Here is an 18,074-nt window from a genome sequence, read left to right as displayed (position 1 = left end):
TGATGACTAGCGGTATCTTTCTTTCCATAGATGTTGATGCAAACGAAAGAGATGTTTAAATGCTGACACAATCTTCATCAATATCACCATCATTACCACCATCATGATGCCAGACGGTACTTAAAGACCACTGGTTTTACTCCAGGGACAAGAGGGAGTTCATATAAAGTGAGTACTATCATATGCCCCCTTTAGAGCTGATAAAATCTAGACCAGTAGAGGTTAAGAATCAACTAAATGATAGACTGAGATCCCAGCACATCTTTCAGATGCCAGACCGTCAAGAGCTGTGGTCCCTGGATCTCCTGCCACTAATCAAGGGCATTTATAAAACCCTCAAAATGGGTTAGGTATACATTTTCTTCTCCAACGTCTCTGAAACATCAACATCCTTCCTCCTTGGCCCATTCCTACAATCAACGACCTTCCCAGTCAAGAATGAATCAATCAAACGAGCTTTTAGCAAACATGGAACACTGATAACGGTAGCTGACTTTGCCAAGTGCTAACTGTATGCCAGCCGATGTGTACATCATTTTATATATGGATTATCGCACCCATTTATCACACCGCCCCCATGAAATATCTGCCATTATCGTCAACACTTGACAGGTAGGAAAACTAAGCCATGTATGGTGCGTGTGAGCCCAAGCACATCCATTTACCAGGAGGCAGAGCTGGGAGCATTCTGCCCCCACTCTCTCCCAAACCAGAACAGCAAGGCTTTCTTGGGCTCTGCTCACCTGAAGCTGCCCTTGCCACATGACCATGACCTCCACACAGCCTAAGCGCATGATCAGTGAGTGCTCAGCTGTCTTCTTCCACTTCATTAGCAGCGTCCGATACACTCGGGCACCCTCCCACTCTTAGCACACACGCTTCAGTAGTCTCCGGTGATTCTCGACTCTTTCCCCATCCTGCTCGGTCACCTTGATGCCCCTCCCCATCTCCCCGACCTTGAAATGTTAGAGAATCGGGGCTCGGTCCTCACACCTCCTCTCTGCTCTCTCCACTCACTCCCCTGGTGGTGTCCTCCAGGCTCGGGGCTTTAAAACTTTTTTTTTCAAGTTTGTTTATTTATTTTTGAGAGACAGAAAGCATGAGTGGCAGGGGCCAGAGAGAGAGGGAGACAGAGAATCCCAAGCAGGCTCCACACTGTTAGCACAGAGCCCGATGCAGGGCTTGAACCCACAAATCGTGAGATCATGACCTGAGCCGAGGTCAGCCACTTAACTGACTGAGCCATTGAGGTGCCCCTCCAGGCTGAGGATTTTAAATACCATCCATAGGCTGATGATTTTCAAATATGTTCTTCCGTTCCAGACTCCTCTCCCAAATCCTTAAGAGTATAGTCTACCAACACCCAATACAGATATCTTAAACTGGACGGGTCCAAAACAACTCCCACTGTTCAACGGACAAAAATCCACCCCACCCCCCACCGGCCCAGTCTATGCTGCTCCCCATAGAGCAACTTTGCCCTTGGAGTCACCAGAGACAGACATCGTGGGGTCACTTTTAACTACCGTCCCTGCCATACCTCATGCCCCATCCATCAACAAACCATTTGGGGGCTCCATCTACAAAACAGATCAGAACGGGGCTATTTCTCATCACTCCGCTCACCTGTACCATTTTCCCTGAGTTATTATGTAGCCTCCTAACCGGCCCCCTGGCTCTGCCAATTCCTTTTCCCCCAAGTCTGTTCTCCAGACAGCAGCGGGACTGGCAGCCTGCTACATTAACCGCCCCAGTAAACGAGGTCTTCTGGGATCCGCACCGTGCACCGTCCCACGGAGACTCCGGGCTTGGCAATGTGACTTAGGCCCTGGGAGGCAAGCACAAACTCACCGCATGTTCTCCAGGAACGCTGCCACCATCTTAGAAGAGGCAGCCTCCTTGGATGAAAGACCACGTAGAAGGAGAGGGCCAGCCGTGCCAGCTGAGCCCAGCCCCCCAGCTGGGTGAGCTCAGGTGAAACCAGCACAAGCAAGGCCTCGTCACCTCAGACAAAGAAGCCACCAGCGGCAGACCACTGAAACAAGGTGCTTTCAGAACAAGCCTGCCCGGTTCACCCCTCTGCTCAGAATCCCCCGATGGCTCTCCATGTAACTCAGAGCCAAAGCGGGGTCTTAACAATGACCTGGAAGGCCCTCCGGCCACCTTTCCAATGTCACCCCCTGTCACTGCCTCCTCACTCCTCAAGTTCACTAGGCACGTGCTGCTGCCTCTAACAGGGCTCTCTTCCTCCAGTTATTCCCCTGCCCGTCCCCGCTCCCTCCCTCCTAGAGAGGTCTCCTTGAGAGCCCATGTGAACCAGCCCCCCATCCCTTCCTCCTCGCCCCATCGGTACCTGTCACTGGTGTACCACCCTGTGTTCACTGCCTGTGTCCCCAACGAGAATGCGAGCTCCTTGAAGGCAGGGACTCTGTCTTTGTTCTCTGCTGTATCCAAAGCCCAGAACAATGCCTTAATCCTGGTAATAATCAACAAAGAGTTGTTGAAGGGAACAAAAAGTTAGAATCAGAGAGTCTAATGAACCTGTTCTTTAAAAAAATTTTTTAACATTTATTTATTTTTTAAGAGAGCGAGAGGGAGAAAGAATGAGTGGGGGAGGGGCAGAGAGAGAGGGAGACACAGAATCGGAAGCAGGCTCCAGGCTCCGAGCTGTCAGCACCCAGCCCGACGCGGGGATCGAGCCCAGGAACCACGAGATCATGACCTGAGCCGAAGTCGGACGCTTAACCGACCGAGCCACCCAGGCGCCCCCTAACACATCTGTTCTTAACAAAGACACTGCACTGAATCTGTAAAGAAGCTGCTCTAGCTAAGTGCTGGAGGGAGCCAAGGAGTTTACGTAGTGAGCTGGTCTCATCTCCAGTCCTACCCTGGTTCACCTCACAGGCAGAGCCCCACCCAAGCCCTGAGCCGGTGCACGCCTGGGAAGGAAGACTTGAAGAAAGCTCACCGTCACATGCAAGTGGCATCTAGAAGGGTCTTGATGCCTAGGCCTGGTGTCTCATGTGCCCGGCAAAAGGCTCAAAGACAGGTGTCCCTCCTCCCTGCCAGTGGCTGCCTGTCCCCTCCTCCACCCTCTGTGGCCTCTTCCATTTGATCCAGTTTCCCCTACCTAATGAATACTCACAGGGAACCTACTCTTTGCCAGCTCTAGGAACACCGCAGTGAACAGGAAGCACATCCTCATGATACCCACAAGACAACCCATTTCTTTTCACCACTGGCATTCAGGGTGGAGTTGCTCACCATCTTGTGGGGCTGTCCCATGCATTATAGGACATCTAACATCATCAGCCACTCAAAACCCAATCGCTATGGATAACCAAACTTCCCTTGTCCATTTTCAGTTGTTTGCTAGGATGGCAGAGTCATCCCTGATGGACAACCTGGGGACAGGTTACCCAGCATGGGCCAGAGCCCTGCTTGCCGTGCTCTGCTACAGGTATTCACTGTTCTGTCTCTCCACCTTGACACTGAGCTCCACCAGGGATGGCTCCATGACTTGATGGCCTCTGTGTACCCACACCAGCACATGTATGTGACACAAAGGAGACCTGAACATGTCCTGCCTGCCTGGTGGGGCTTCATTCCAAATCCTACTCTCCCCAGGGCCAGCTCTTGATCCCCACCTTCCTCCAGAGCAAACCCTACAGCACACCCCCAACCATCTCGCCATCATGTGGCCTTTACCCAATGCTCACCAAATTCATAGTTGAATGAGTGAGTCCTCTGGAGAAGTTCATGATATATAGAGAGAGTACAACCCATTAATACTCCCAGGATGGTGTGTAGGGTGCTATAACAGAGAAACATGGTGGGATATTTAGGGGCAGGAAGGAGATCCCCCCCTGGCCCCCTCCCCAACACTGTGAATAGAAAACCTCAAGGTTATAAATTACACCTCATTGTGTTTTGGAATGATAGAGTATTAAGAATAACTTTTCGAATAATTCTTTCAAAACTATCTCAGAGATCAATCACTGCTCTCTAGCACTCTACCAGTAAGCAATCTGATTCCTGAAGCTCACATATACCCCGAATGGATTTGTGTGCCTCCAGACACGGGAAATGTGAGCTGGGGCAGCTGGGCACCAAAGATGAAAAGTCAATTTCACATCACAGTGAGAAAATCATTTTCCCAGACATTACACAAGTCAACAAACAACAATATTCAAGCCTCTGGCACCGGCCTTGTCCAAGGAAATAACTCTTAAATTTAAGGAGAGACACAGCCCGACGAGATTGGGGTGAAGTCACCTGTCTAGAAATTGACAAGACTGGTGACAAAATGTCGAAGCCAAGTTCTCCAGCTTTGCGAGGTTAACAGAAAATGTCTGTATAGATTGCAAACTGCAAGCCGTTGGAAGCTGTAACTTCTCCAAAATGAATAAAAATCCTGTCAATTATGAACGAGTGAGCTTGACTTCCATCATAAAAACTGTCAGATGAAAATGAGAAACTTCTTTACAAGCCCAGCATTAAATATGACTTGTCAAATCGGTCGTGTCCTGGGCTTGCCGGGGGCCATGAACTCGCGGCCCCCCGCAGCCGGCTGGGCGCATGCCCCACCACAAGGGCCACGGGATGGGAATGTGGAAACCCATAAAAACTTAAGGGAGCTGCAGGAGGGCGGGTTTGATGATCCGCCTTCCTTGCAGATCTCTCCTGATGAGAGACCCTTCCTTCCAGTCCCCCTGTCTCAGCCCACATGCCTCTCTTGGGGCTGATTACACAGCTCGGCGGGTGGGAGGCATGCAGCCAGCCTAGCCAGACCCTGGGTAAACCCCATCCCCCCACCTCCAGCAACAGCGGCTGCCTTAGTGTTCGTCACGTGACTCAGATCTGCCCAGCGAAGACCATCGTGAGACTTGGGCTGGAACGACTGGGAAAGGTCTCTCTCATCTCAGGGATTGCTAAACTGACAGAATGTAATTTGCAGTTTCTCGAAGCCAGTGAAGGGTAGAAGCTGTGTGGGAATAAAGACAGCACAGAACGGGGCACAACTGAGTGACAGAGCAGGAGGGACTGAGTGCCCATTCAGAATTCCCTGCCCCAGCCGTAACTGGTCAGACCCTCCCTTGGTTATTGCCACAAGTCAGGAGATACTCCCTTTTCTCTCTTTCTTTTTTTCTTTTTTTTTAAGTTTAAAAAAAATTTTAATGTTTGTTTTTGACACAGAGAGAGAGAGAGAGAGAGATTGAGAGAAGGGGAAGGGCGGAGAGAGAGAGGAAGACACAGAATCTGAAGCAGGCTCTAGGCTCCGAGCTGCCAGCCGTACCCACCTCACGCGGGGCTTGAACTCATGAACTATGATATCGTGAACTGAGCCAAAATCAAGAGTCATACGCTTAACCAATTGAGCCGCCCAAGTGCCCCTATTCTCCCTTTTTTTCTTAAGCCTGTTTGATTAGCATCCAGGCCAATGTGATTGCTGAGTTCCCTGGTCCCAAACAGCACTTGTCCCCGAGCCACAGCCATTGACTCAAATCTTTAGGTTTGTCCTCCACCCGCCCAGGAACAGGCCTGTTCCCACTCAGACTCACAGAGCAGTTAGGGAACAGTAACTCAAAAGCTCGGATGACTTTACATGTTGCTGATCCCTCTGTGGGCCCTAGTGTCAATGCCTGTGACTCTGCCCTGTTCACATAAACCAGCTCCTGCCTGGTCCTGTCTCAGTCCCCTGTGCTTGAATGTTTGCCTTCAACAAATTTCTACTCAGACACACCTCAATCTTTGTTGATTGCGAATTGCCTAGAATAGTGTCTGGAATGTCACTGAGGTCCATCAGATGTTTGATAAAGATCACAATGACCTCATTGATTATTTATAGCAGATGATGTTGGTGTCCTGCCCAGGTCTCCACATATTCCCTGGAGACGCCTGTGAGTTACAGGCTGGGAAACGGCTCCTAGACAACGGCTGACCAAAGCCACCTTCTCTTTGGGTAAGACAACTGCTGGTGCAACTCACACTCCTGACCTCCGGGTGGGGTCAGGCTGAGGCTCGCTTCCCCCCAAAACCTAGATTTCTTTGTCTTTGTCTTTTTTCCCCAGATTTACTGACATGTAATTGACATGCAACATTGTATACATTTAAGGTTTACAAAGTATCGCCCAATGCGCTCATATGCTGCAAAGTGATTACCACCATAGGGTCAGCTAAGCCCCCACCACCGTGTCACATAAGTACCATTTCTTTTTTGTGATGAGAACATTTAAGATTTACCCCCTTAGCAACTCTCAAGTGTGTAAGACAGTACTGTGAGCCACAGTCACCCACTCTACATGAGATCCCACGACCTTCTCATCTTATAGCTACAAGTTCCTCCTCCTGGATCAACATCTCCCCATTTCCCCCACCCCCAGCCCCACCACTCTACAATTTCAATGAGGTTATGAAGCTTCTCTCTCCCTCTCCCTCTCTCTCTCTTTCTTTTTGCCTACCTTCCTTTCTTGATCCGACCTCCTTCCCTCACTCCCTCACATGTCTACCAACACTCAGGCCACTTACTTGCATGAGGACTTCCCAGACTCGACGTCTAGGGAACCTGGCCCAAAACACTGCTCAAACAATGCCTGTCAACACTGCGATCACACAGAGCAAGGAAAGGCCGCATCACATGACACTAGAGAGCTGTCATTTCATGGAGATACTGGAGTAAGGACAGGATTTCACAGCCAGAGGTGAGGAGAAGGTGAGACACGCAGAAGAATTCGTGTGCCAAAAGGCCCACGGGGAGGACTGCGCAGCAGGAACAGGCAACAGACAAGATGGGGGGGGGGGGGGGAGAACGAAGAGGAAAGTAGTTAATATGCACCTCATCTGTTTTCACTTGCAGTCTGTGCCTCTCCATAATGTCATGGCCGGTCATAAATGGCAAGCTCATCGCCAGGACCCAGAAGATTCAGCGGGAGGAACGTGTGAATGTAGGGGAGGGAGAAGGACAGGGTTTTCCCCTCAGTAGAGGGATGGAGGTAAATAATTCCCCCAATGTATGTGTATTCGGTGGAATATTCCCCGGGAGAAGGAAGTTCAGAGGCCAACAGGGGAATTGAGGAGTAAGAGCCTAGGATAGGGTTAGGGCAGTGGGGCAGGGGTGCAGTAAGTAGCAGACTGATTAAAAAGGATGAGGCCTGGGGTTCCTGGGTGGCTCAGTCGGTTAAGCATCCGACTTTGGCTCAGGTCATGATCTCACAGTTCGTGGCTTGGAGCCCCACGTCAGGCTCTGTGCTGGAACCTGCTTCCGTCTCTGTGTCTTCCTCTCTCTCTCTGCCCCTCCCCCTTCACTCTCTGTCTCTCAAAAATGAATAAAGGTTAAAAAAAAATTTTTTTTAAGGGAAGAGGCCTGCACATGTTTGAGATAATTGTGAGTAATCTCGTTTATTACTCAAGACAATATTGTTGGGCTTATGTTGCCCAGAAGCTGAGAGAAGTCGCAGGCCTACAGTCAACAAATATGTCAGGGTAGGCCCAAGACTTCGTCAATCAACCCCTAAAGCTTATTTTCCCCCCTTGTTAACTAGTCCGAAAGGAACATTCCTGGGAAGATAAAAAAAAAATTTATTCATCTATGTAAGGAAGGGTGGGTGTGGAGGGCTAAGTTGTATAATTCTGGGAAAGGAGCACAGAGACAAGATCCAGTTGGGCAGTCTGTCACGGAATTATGTATTCACGAATGGCTACGATGAGAACCCCATTCCACTCCCGGGACCTGCAACCTCCACATGGCCTTAATAAGTATAACCAGATGATGGGGCACCTGGGTGGCTCAGTCTGTCAAGCACCCAACTTGTGATTTTGGCTCAGGTCACGATCTGACGATTCGTGAGATAGATAGAGCCCTACATCGTGTTCTATGCTGACAGTGGGGAACCTGCTTGGGATTTTCTCTCCCTGTCTTTCTGTCCCTCCCCTGTTCATTCTCTCTCTCTCTCTCTCTCTCTCTCTCTCTCTCTCTCTCTCTCTTTCATCTCAAATAAAGTAAAAAAAAAAAAATTAAGTATAACCAGATGCTCTATTGAAGCCAACTATCCAATGAGCAAAAGTCAGTTGACATGAGAGCAGACAGGGAAGCATATGGCTCTCAGAGGAACAATGTGCTAGCAAAGTCCCAAGTAATTCTGCATTGTACGTGGTATCTTTTCGCCGCCCATGGCAGTAAAGGGGAGCTTCAATAAACACTCATTTCATGGAGCTTCATTGACCTTGCAATACGCATTGAACCTTGTTCAGCTTCGGGTTCCTTATCTGTAAAATGGGACTGATGACAGGCACGGCGCATGGCTTCATGGGATTATGTTAAATGAGACAATTTACATGAGTTTCCTTTGTAGACTCCCAGGCAGCATGCAAACATCTTCACCTCCTCTGAAAGCAACAAGCCCAGAATATCAGCATGTTAATTATTTTTTATCGGTTGAAAATGAAAGGAAGGTCAAAACAGTTGCTTAAGTACACTGCCAAGAACACTAGAGAGAGTAAAATTAAAAACAAACAAACAAACAAACATTTGGCATGAGAAAAAGCATTAACCTATGGCAATCTCTTTTTATTATCTGCTTTCCACGCTCCATTCCAAGCTTGGGGTGCTTAGTCTTCCAAGGAAGCAGATGGATGTTGGTGAATATGTGACCTGCCCACAACAATTACACAGCTTTATGGTGCTTTAAATCATCCCAAAGATAAAAATCAAAAACAAAGTTTTGGAGCTTGTCAAAACTAGTCTAATTAAAGCGGCAAATGTGCTAGCTGGCAAATGTGTCTCTGCAATGAGATAACTCAGGCGCTGCTGGCTGCAAGGCATGCTGGGATCTTGTTGACATGGGTCGGATTAAGGGTAGAGTTTCCAGGCGTCCGAAATGTAGTGCTCAGGGGCCAGAGTGGGCCTGACTGCGAGGCTCGAGAACGTCCAGGTTCGTGGAGGCTGCAGGCGGGAGACAATGAGCCGTTCGCTCGGGTGGAAGACTGCAGCCAGTGGTCGGGGGCATCGGTTACTGTCTGCGGAGCTGAGAATACAGACCGGAGCCAAACAACTTTCTTGATAGGCAAGAAATTAATGGGCCAAGAGGCGTGGGGGTGGGGTTGGGGGAGACAGAGCAGAGGATTCTGACGCAGTAATAACCTACCTACTCTGTGATTCTCTGCTCTGTGCCAGTGTGCCGGGCCCCCTCTCATTGTGTGACACTATTGAACACAAATAGTTTTTCCAGGACCCTTTGTACGTACACCCACCCCTGCCCTCACCTCTTACCTCCTGGAATCACATTTATGGAATAATCACCACATGCCAGGCATATTGCTAAGGATCTTATATAAATTAGCTCATGAGCCACATGAGTCCTTGGTGGCTCCCGGAAGCCACGTTTTACCACCTGGCCTGACCTTCCTGGCAACAGTATCGAAGTGAATACTTTATCAAAACAGGCTAATGATAATGCTGGTCCCCGGGAATTTGGATCTGAGTCTGCTCTTTTTGTTCTGTGCTCTCTGGTCTCATGAACAGAGGAGATAAAAACTCAGGAGTTGTTTGTGGCCTAAGAAGCAGGAAAATCGGTTTGCAGTGAGAATCATTCAGCAGACGTGCAGAGAGAAGCAGACGTTTAGACTTGCACGGTTCCACAAAGCCCGGTTTGGGCTCCTACCAGAGGCCCGGCTTTATCCCTCCTTTGGGACCCATTACATATCCCTGAAAGTTAGTAACAGACATTCCTACTTGGTTAAACCAGTTGAAGCCAGTCTCTTTTCTCGCAACCAGGAATCCTAATTCATGCATCGCCCACATAAGCGGGGATTCAAAACAGTCTCTCACACGGAAGGAAGCCCGGGTTCATATCTACCACACATAACGTCTTACACTCTCTTCCCTGACACTCTCCCTGCAAACCCTGTTGTTACATCCCAAGCCAAACGAAATGACTACACGTTATCTGAACCCTCTCAACATCCACCTGCCATTGCAAACACTGATCCCTCTGCCTCAAAGTCCCTTCCCTCGTGAACACGTACACTTGTATTCATCACGGAAGACTCAAAAGCATTGCCAAGGCTCCAACACGGGTCTTGTGTCTCCCACTCGGGTCCCTGGGCCAGCACCCCTGGCTTTTCCATTATGCAGGCTGCCTCCAGGTTATGAGTCCCCCTTCTGTGCACACTGTATTCTGACTGTCCACCTGTAAGTGCCCCCCACCACACTCAGCAGCAGGAACCACGTCTCCAATCTCAACATCTCTACTCTCTGGCAGAGAGCCTCGCACTGAGCAGGAACACAAAGTTTTTTGTGTAAAGAAACCATTCAAGGGGCGCCTGGGTGGCGCGGTCGGTTGGGCGTCCGACTTCAGCCAGGTCACGATCTCGCGGTCCGTGAGTTCGAGCCCCGCGTCAGGCTCTGGGCTGATGGCTCGGAGCCTGGAGCCTGTTTCCGATTCTGTGTCTCCCTCTCTCTCTGCCCCTCCCCCGTTCATGCTCTGTCTCTCTCTGTCCCAAAAATGAATAAACGTTGAAAAAAAAAAAAAAAAAGAAAAAGAAACCATTCAAATTAATGTGTTTTGTTTTACACCTCTCTTCCAGTACCAGGAAAGACGGTTGGAGCCTGTCACCGCGGGGGACAACCTGACTGGAAATCAGAAGATGCAAACTGGGTTTATTTGGATAAATCTCATACCTTTGTGGGATAACGGGATCGGGAACAATGCCGGAGAGTAGCTGGAAGCATGGTCTTTGCTGCTGGGTAAACTCCCTCCTACCTGGTCTGCCTGCATCTTTGGTGCCGTGATCGCTCTCTCTCCGCACAGCAGCCAGGGCGATCTTTCTGGAAAATACAAATCAGATTATGGCACCATTTAGCTTTAAACCCTTTGATAGCTTTCCATTGCTTACAGAACACAACCCAAACATCTTAGCAAAATGTGGCCCCCGGGGACCTATCCCCTCACGCACTCTGTTCTAAAAATAGCTACTTTCCTTCCACCCCAAGTGGCTAAATACGTACTTGCCTTGGGGCCATGGCCTTGTTTTCCCCCTCGACCCACATTTTCAACAGGCTAAATCTCATCTCAAATATCACGTCTTCAAAAACCGCACCCTGTTGTCTCAGCAGATGATAGCCAGCCGCCTTCCCCACCACTTTCTACATCACCCCCTCTTCCATTGGCTTCACACCTGTCACCACCATAGCTATCATCAACATTTGTTGGCTTGGACCTCTACTCTCTCTCTCCTTTATACAATGTAAACCTGTGGCTGGCAGAGAGGACCGCTGCCTTGTTCACTGCTGTACTCTAGGACCCAGGAGAATGTCTGCCATATGTCGTAGACCCTCAAAACATGCACGTGGAATGACTGAATTAGGTAGGAATTCAAGTGTGGGCTGTCCTTTACTATTTGGATGACCTTGGGAGGGGGGGAATCACACATTTTCTTGAGTCTCAGTTTTCTCGTCAATAAAAATTAAGAACCTTAGTAAAAACAATGCCGTCTAACTTCAAAATGGCATGTTTCCACGATGGTGGGCCTTTGACGGCTTTTAGAATGAGGGAACTTGCCCTGGGAGAACCTTTTAATGACACTTCCTTAATGCAAACACTAAAATTACACATGTCTGATGTCAAGGATGGGCAGCACAAACCAAACCGAGCACATTTCCTCTGAGCAGAGATGACACCCAATCGTTGACTTTATAACCGTCTCAGGGGCTTTCAAGAGCATTCATCCTGTCCATTTTACAGCCTGGAGATTGCATCATAAAATTCATGTATCCATAAGATCTTCCCTTGCATTTATCTCTGTCCTGCAACCTGTGTAGAGAGGGGCTGTCTGGGTTTATCTAACATGTAGCGATGGCCTCGGCTCTTGGCCCCACAGCCCTGGCTCAGCAGCTCTCGGAAGCAGAGAGGGTAAAAGGGCAAGCCCACCTGAGAACACCGTTTATCCTCTGCCCTCCTTCCCAGGCAGGCAATTACACTCTCAAAGAAAATGGTCGTCCGAGCCACAATTCTCCCAGCATTTAGCAGAGGCAATATTTAAAAAGATTAATGGACCGCAGCTAAGACCGCTTCTCCTCTTACTGTATGTATTTCTTCATGCAATTTACTCAACCTCTTTCCCTCCGGTTTAGCTAATTCTATGTTACAAATTATTTTTTCCTATAATATTTTGAAATGATCTCCCCGCTGCCTTCGTGACCATACCAGTACTATTGAGAGGTCTAATGCCGAGGTGATTTTTATTCCTGAGCGATCTGTCTTCTCTCTCTACAAACTTTTCGAGGAGGAGAGCCTGGTGCTTAAGAACTGAGACTCCAGAGCAAGAGACTTCGGGCTTCAAGAACCCACTCCTCCACGTCCCGACTCTGAGATCTTGGACAAGTTGCTTAAACTCTCTGTACTTCTATTTCCTCGTGTACAAATAGGGATGATGAGAGTCCCCACATCTTAGATTTGTGAGAAGGGCGAAGGAAGCTCATCCATGTGAAGGCTTAGAACAGTGCCCACGATAAGAGTCCTGGATAAATGTTATCTGCTTGGATAGCTGTAGTCTCCCTTTTTTCTTTGATAGAATTAAATTTTTCTCTAACATTTAAAGGTGTCTGTTTGTCCTTTTCCACCCTGTGTCCACTCTGTGAAGATCTTCAGTCAAGATCAATGTCATTAATTCTGGAAGACCCGAAGTCATTAGTTCTTCCACTAATGTCTCCTCTCCAATCACTTTTGCCTTTCCCTCGGGGACGTCTAGTAGAAGATCGTTGAATTTTCCTCAGCTCTTTATTCCTTCCTGATGCCTTCTGGGAGGGCTCCTCCAGCTGGTTTCCAGCTATTTCATTCTGGACTCTACGCAGGCTATCGTGCAGCCCATCGTTGTGTTCTTTATTTTAAAACATTTTCCTCACCACGCATTTCAACTTGATTCTGTTTTATTAACTTCTTGCTCCTGCTTCCTGTTACCAATATCCTCTCTTATCTCTGTGGGGAAAATTATTATCCTTATTTTGAATTTATGACCTGTCTAGACCATTAATTTTTATTCTTAGAGTAGAGCTGAATCTCATATTCTTGCCTTTCTTTTATAGTGACTGTGTCCCTCAGGTGCAAGGTTAGTTCTCCCTATGACATTATTTCCCCCGGGAGAGTATCAGACGTGAGTTCACGCTGCTCGGAGTAAGGATGTGTTAGGTTAGGTAACACCACCTGCTATTAACAGGGAACTACATGATTTCAGTGTGGTTACAGAATTTTATTCCTCACCACCATTTGTTTCGTCCTATTGTTGTGTCTCCTAGTGACGGAATCCCTCTCCTTGGAGACTAAGATTTCCAGACCATCCAGTATTTTAGAAATGGAAAGCAAAAAGTCTGCGGTAGCTTATTAAAGAGATACCACCCTCGAGTTCACTGCCTAGTTTCTGGATCTGTGTATTCTGGCTATGGAAAAGACAGGATCATATAATTATCTCTGTTTCAAAAAATATATATTTCATTCTATAATAGAGAACCCCAACTTTTCAAAGTGTTGTCTCCTAACTAAATACATCTTCAGTAAGCCGTTCCACATTTCAATGAGATTGGACACTCGTGACTGATGAAGGATACAGTGCTGCCTCATCATTCCATGGGCACGAGCTCATTGTTGCACTGGCTTTGCTGTGAAATGTGTTCCTTGATCAAAAATAGTGCTGTGCAGAATGGCATGATGGAGGGTAAGGCAAACCTATATTTAGAATATGTGTCTATCTTAATAAGGAGAGATCTGTGTCCCCTTCATGGCAGAAGAGGTCCAATGTTATCTGCATACCGCTGGTGGCTGGCTGGTCCCCCAGGGAACGGTGCAATGCCAGGAGTTTACCATCACTCTCCACATTTGGAAAATCAGGCACTTAAGTGGTAGTGTTAGCTCGGTCAGTCTTGGTAATACCGGGCCCACACTTCTGAGCCCACAGATGGAGGGAAGGAAGATAATGTGGTGGGAGTTGATGTTAAGGGAATCTGAGCCATCTGCTCAAGAAACTTATTGGCCCCTTGCAAACTTGCCCAAGCTCAGTCTCTCACACAACAATTCCGCTGGATGAGAGACTGCTGCTGGGCATTCCCGACCTACGGCTAGGTGGCTTGGAAACACTCAATTTATAATAGAAATCTCGCCCCACTCACTCCCCTGATTACCTCAGGATTACACATGCTGTGCCTGCCAAGGCCCAGGAGCAAAGCATAATACTTATTTGTGAAGAGGGGGCGCATCTGCTCCAAAATCTTAGAAGTCTGTTCTATGTCCTCTGCTGATGCTGTCCAGAGGCTTCATACAGTCTCCCTACTTCCACAGACACTTTGGGTACCACTGGGTCTGCTGGATCATGAGATCCAAGTGGTAGAGACACTTGTGCTGCAGCCTGCACTCACCACAGAGCCTTCTCCTGCTCTGGTGCCCAACTCAACAGGCAGCGTTCAGACGACTGTGGACAGGTGTTGTAGTAACACACGCGAATGTGTTAGAAAAGTCCAAAGGACCTACTGTGAATTGTGCTGCATCCTGCTTTTCTCCTGGTACGTAGTATGAGATCCAGAAACATGTCTTTCACCTTGGAGGGGCTAGCTCAACATTCTCAAGACCAATAAACACTCAGAAAATTCTCTGAGGTGAGAGGACTTTGATTTTTACAGGCTTTACCTTGTACCTTTTCATTTACTCATACCTCCCTACATCAAAGTGGCTACTTCTAGCCAAATAGCTTCAGTCATCACAATGCCATCAACGCGGCAAACCAGCATTGTGTCGTGTGGAATGTCAAGATCATCAAAAGCTCTGTGTATCGTTTTACGGCAAAGTTCAAGAGAGCTGACGTAGCCCCGTGGCAAACCTGTGATGGAGTGCCGTTGGCCCTGACAGGGAAAAGCAAGCGGCTTCTGGCGGTCCTTCCAGATAGAGATGAGAAAAAGGCATCAGCCAGGTCAGCGGCTGTGTACCAAGTGCAAGAGACCCTGCTGATTTTACTCCAGTATAGACACGACATCTGCACGAGCAACCGCCATTAGAACCCAACCTGCCCAAGCTTATGCTAGTTCAGTCATTCTCCAATAACCATCTGACTCTGGTAGAGGTCACCCTGGTGAGTTAAATGAGGCAGTGATAGACCTCGCCACCTGTGTGCCTTTCAAGACTTTGATGGCGATATTAAGCTCTGAAACTTCCCCCATGGATGGAGTCTGTATCTAGTTTATAATCTTGGTAAGTAGGGACCTCAACCAAGGGACCTCAACTCAAGTTAGGGTGTTGACTCTTAGATATAGGGTTGTTCTTTCCTTTTATGTAGATCCTGCAGTCCTCTCCTATCCTGTGCATCTCTTTCATTCCGAGATTCCTAGGAACACTACGATCAGGTGACCACAGCCAAAAGCACCTGCAGGCCACAGCTCCCTGATCACTAACATACCCCTGCAGCCCTTTCTGGTGAATACACCCGTCTTGTCTTTGACAATGAAGCGCTGCCACTTGCCCTCCACTCCACCCGGTTCCTGTCATCCCTAATGAAATCAAAGAGCCCATCTCGACAGATGTTCCCTCTTGCCACACCTGGCCTACTAAGAAGAGAAATCAGAGCTTTGCGAGGATGCAGACGCTTCCCTCACTAGCATGCTTCTCAACACCTTACTTAAGAGAGTGTCTTGGTGCCACAACTGTTGTGCAACGTAGCTGGAGGTGAGTGTGCCCGTCATACGTGGCACCTCTACTCCAACACCTCTTTCTCTCCGATTTTTCGGATCATCTCCTCCGCATCATGCCAGGGAAATGCTTCCATGCCAACCTCATTAAATATAGTCCACGAGTAAATCTAAGTTCCACTCACTCCACCAGCTGTCAGAACCGTCTCCAGCTCCATGAGGTAATCCGTTAAATCCTCAGCCTTAGCAAGTGCACCATATCAATGAATTCAGCCTGATATGGTGTCATAATCTGTTTTCCTTGGTCTCACATCCTGAGAATCCACTCCCACACATGTCACTCAGATTTCTAATATATATTAGCAATATCTTAGAATTCGCTTTGTGGGTAAGTTATTTCATCCTGGCCCACAGTGTTCACTTGTCCATGGAGCACAATTTAACCTTATTTTGTGTCTAGCAACAACAGGAATGGCTGTTGGGTTTTGGAGGAGAATTGGCATCTGCCCCAGGGGAGGCCATCACAGAATTTTCAAGCAAAGAATGCTAATCTCTTCAGACACCGGAGATCAAGCGACTTCTAATGGCAAGGATAAATCAGGTTCACTTGGATTTCAGTACGTCCCTTTTCCAAATCCAGGATCCTATTCTTTCCCAATCAACCTTCACATGAGAAGCTTAATGAGACTGATATGATTGATGGACTAAATGTCCTGGTGGAGTCGAGGAACTATTGGGGAAGAAATGTCAAAGTGGAATGATGGGGTGGGTGCCTGGGTGGCTCAGTCAGTTGAGTGTCCTGCTTCGGCTCAGGTCATGATCCCACGGGTTGTGAGTTCAAGCCCCACGGGCAGGCTCTCTGCCATCAGTGCAGAGCCCACTTCGGATCTTTTATCCCCCCCCACCCCTATCCCCCCACAAACAAAAAAAAATAAATAAACATTTAAGAAAAATTTAAAGTAGAATGATGGGGGTAGAGGTTGAAGAAAACCAACTATTGCTTAAATCCAATCCAAATCCAAGGCAAGAACTCTGAACGGTCACTTGGGGTGGATGCCACCCCTAGGGCCATCAAAAATGGAGAAAGCGTGAACAGAGGGTGTTATCCCATGCTGCAGTATGCTTCACATTTGGTTCATTTCCCGGCTTCACATCTTTTCTTGCTTTAGGACCTCAGGCAGGTTGTTTAACCTCTGGGTCTCTATTTACTCAGAAGTAAAATGGAGAAAATAATAGCACCTGCCTCACAGGATTGTGGCGATTGAATCCATTTACACACACAGGACACTAAATCTGTTGGCTAAATTGCACAAGCATGGCTTATCCACCTGTAGCCATATTGTGGTGTGAGTGAGAGAAACCGTGCCCATCAAACAAGGGTGAGTTATTTTCTTTTTTCTTTTTTTAATTTTTTTAACGTTTATTTATTTTTGAGACAGAGAGAGACAGACATGAATGGGGGAGGGGCAGAGAGAGAGGGAGACAGAGAATCGGAAGCAGGCTCTAGGCTCTGAGCCATCAGCCCAGAGCCCGACGCGGGGCTCGAACTCACAGACCGCGAGATCGTGACCTGAGCCGAAGTCGGAGGCTCAACTGACTGAGCCACCCAGGCACCCCAAGGGTGAGTATTTTCAAGGGCAACTGTGGGAAAGGATGTATCTGTTGAGCCCAACTTCTAAGAAACGAAGAAACAGAATCCAAGAGATTTAGCGGCAATGGTAAAGGATTCGGGTCTGGGTTCCTTTCTGGGTGGCCACTTAGATTCATCCCCTTTCTCCATGTATCATTTATGCGGTAGATAGAAGAGTCAGAATATCCAAATCCCAGAAGCTTATGAGAAACAGGCAACATTGGAACTCTGTGTCTACTCTTTATGAAGTCTCATGGTCAAAACCCTCAGAAAATATTGATCTCCCCAAGTTTGAGTTTAAATTTTACTGCCTTGCCTACAAAAGCAAGTGACCGGGCTTGTGAATAAAGCAGGCCACCTGCCCCACATCCATGCTTTCATGGTGTTTCCTATGCAACCTTAGACCTGGTAATGCTCAGAAAACAGTAACAGCTTGGTTGTTGCACGGACTGTGCAAAGAAAGCCCATGGTCAAAGGAATGGAGATATATGAGGATTTGGGCAGATTGTGTGAGGACTTTATTCAAAGCTGGTGCTGGGTAGTGGTGACAAGAGCATCCAGGCCAGAACAGAGAATGCCTCTAGGACCAGAGGGCACCAGAACTGCCCGGAGACTGGAGCAAAGCCTGCCCATGGAGCTGACTGGTAACACGTGGACAGAGCTGAAGTCTCATGTGCATACATGGACCCTTTTACCTCTTCCAGACTTGGACTTAAAGAATCCTGTCGGTCATGAGACTCACAGGCTCAAACGCCCATTCTTCCGCTTTCTAATTTTGTG

General features: G+C 48.0%; 1 protein-coding gene and 1 long non-coding RNA gene across 2 annotated transcripts in view; both read right to left on the bottom strand.

Annotated features, from left to right (window-relative positions):
- The window catches only part of LOC123585425, a 90,300-nt gene extending 86,480 nt beyond the window's left edge, over positions 1 to 3,820 (bottom strand). The window contains exons 1-2 of the long non-coding RNA XR_006706156.1: positions 3,720 to 3,820; positions 2,354 to 2,476 (exon numbers count right to left, since the gene is read on the bottom strand). This is a non-coding gene — a long non-coding RNA (uncharacterized LOC123585425). The remainder of the gene's footprint in view (positions 1 to 2,353; positions 2,477 to 3,719) is intronic.
- A 4,438-nt stretch (positions 3,821 to 8,258) lies between these two features.
- Positions 8,259 to 18,074, bottom strand: part of ZFAT (zinc finger and AT-hook domain containing) — a 350,430-nt gene continuing 340,614 nt past the window's right edge. The window contains exons 17-18 of the transcript XR_006706155.1: positions 10,679 to 10,825; positions 8,259 to 8,385 (exon numbers count right to left, since the gene is read on the bottom strand). The gene's annotated coding sequence lies outside the window, so the exon portion shown is untranslated. The remainder of the gene's footprint in view (positions 8,386 to 10,678; positions 10,826 to 18,074) is intronic.

The sequence above is a fragment of the Leopardus geoffroyi genome, chromosome C3, assembly GCF_018350155.1.
Source record: "Leopardus geoffroyi isolate Oge1 chromosome C3, O.geoffroyi_Oge1_pat1.0, whole genome shotgun sequence".
In the NCBI taxonomy this organism is placed as follows: domain Eukaryota; kingdom Metazoa; phylum Chordata; class Mammalia; order Carnivora; family Felidae; genus Leopardus; species Leopardus geoffroyi.
This window is presented reverse-complemented; position numbering and strand designations above follow the sequence as displayed.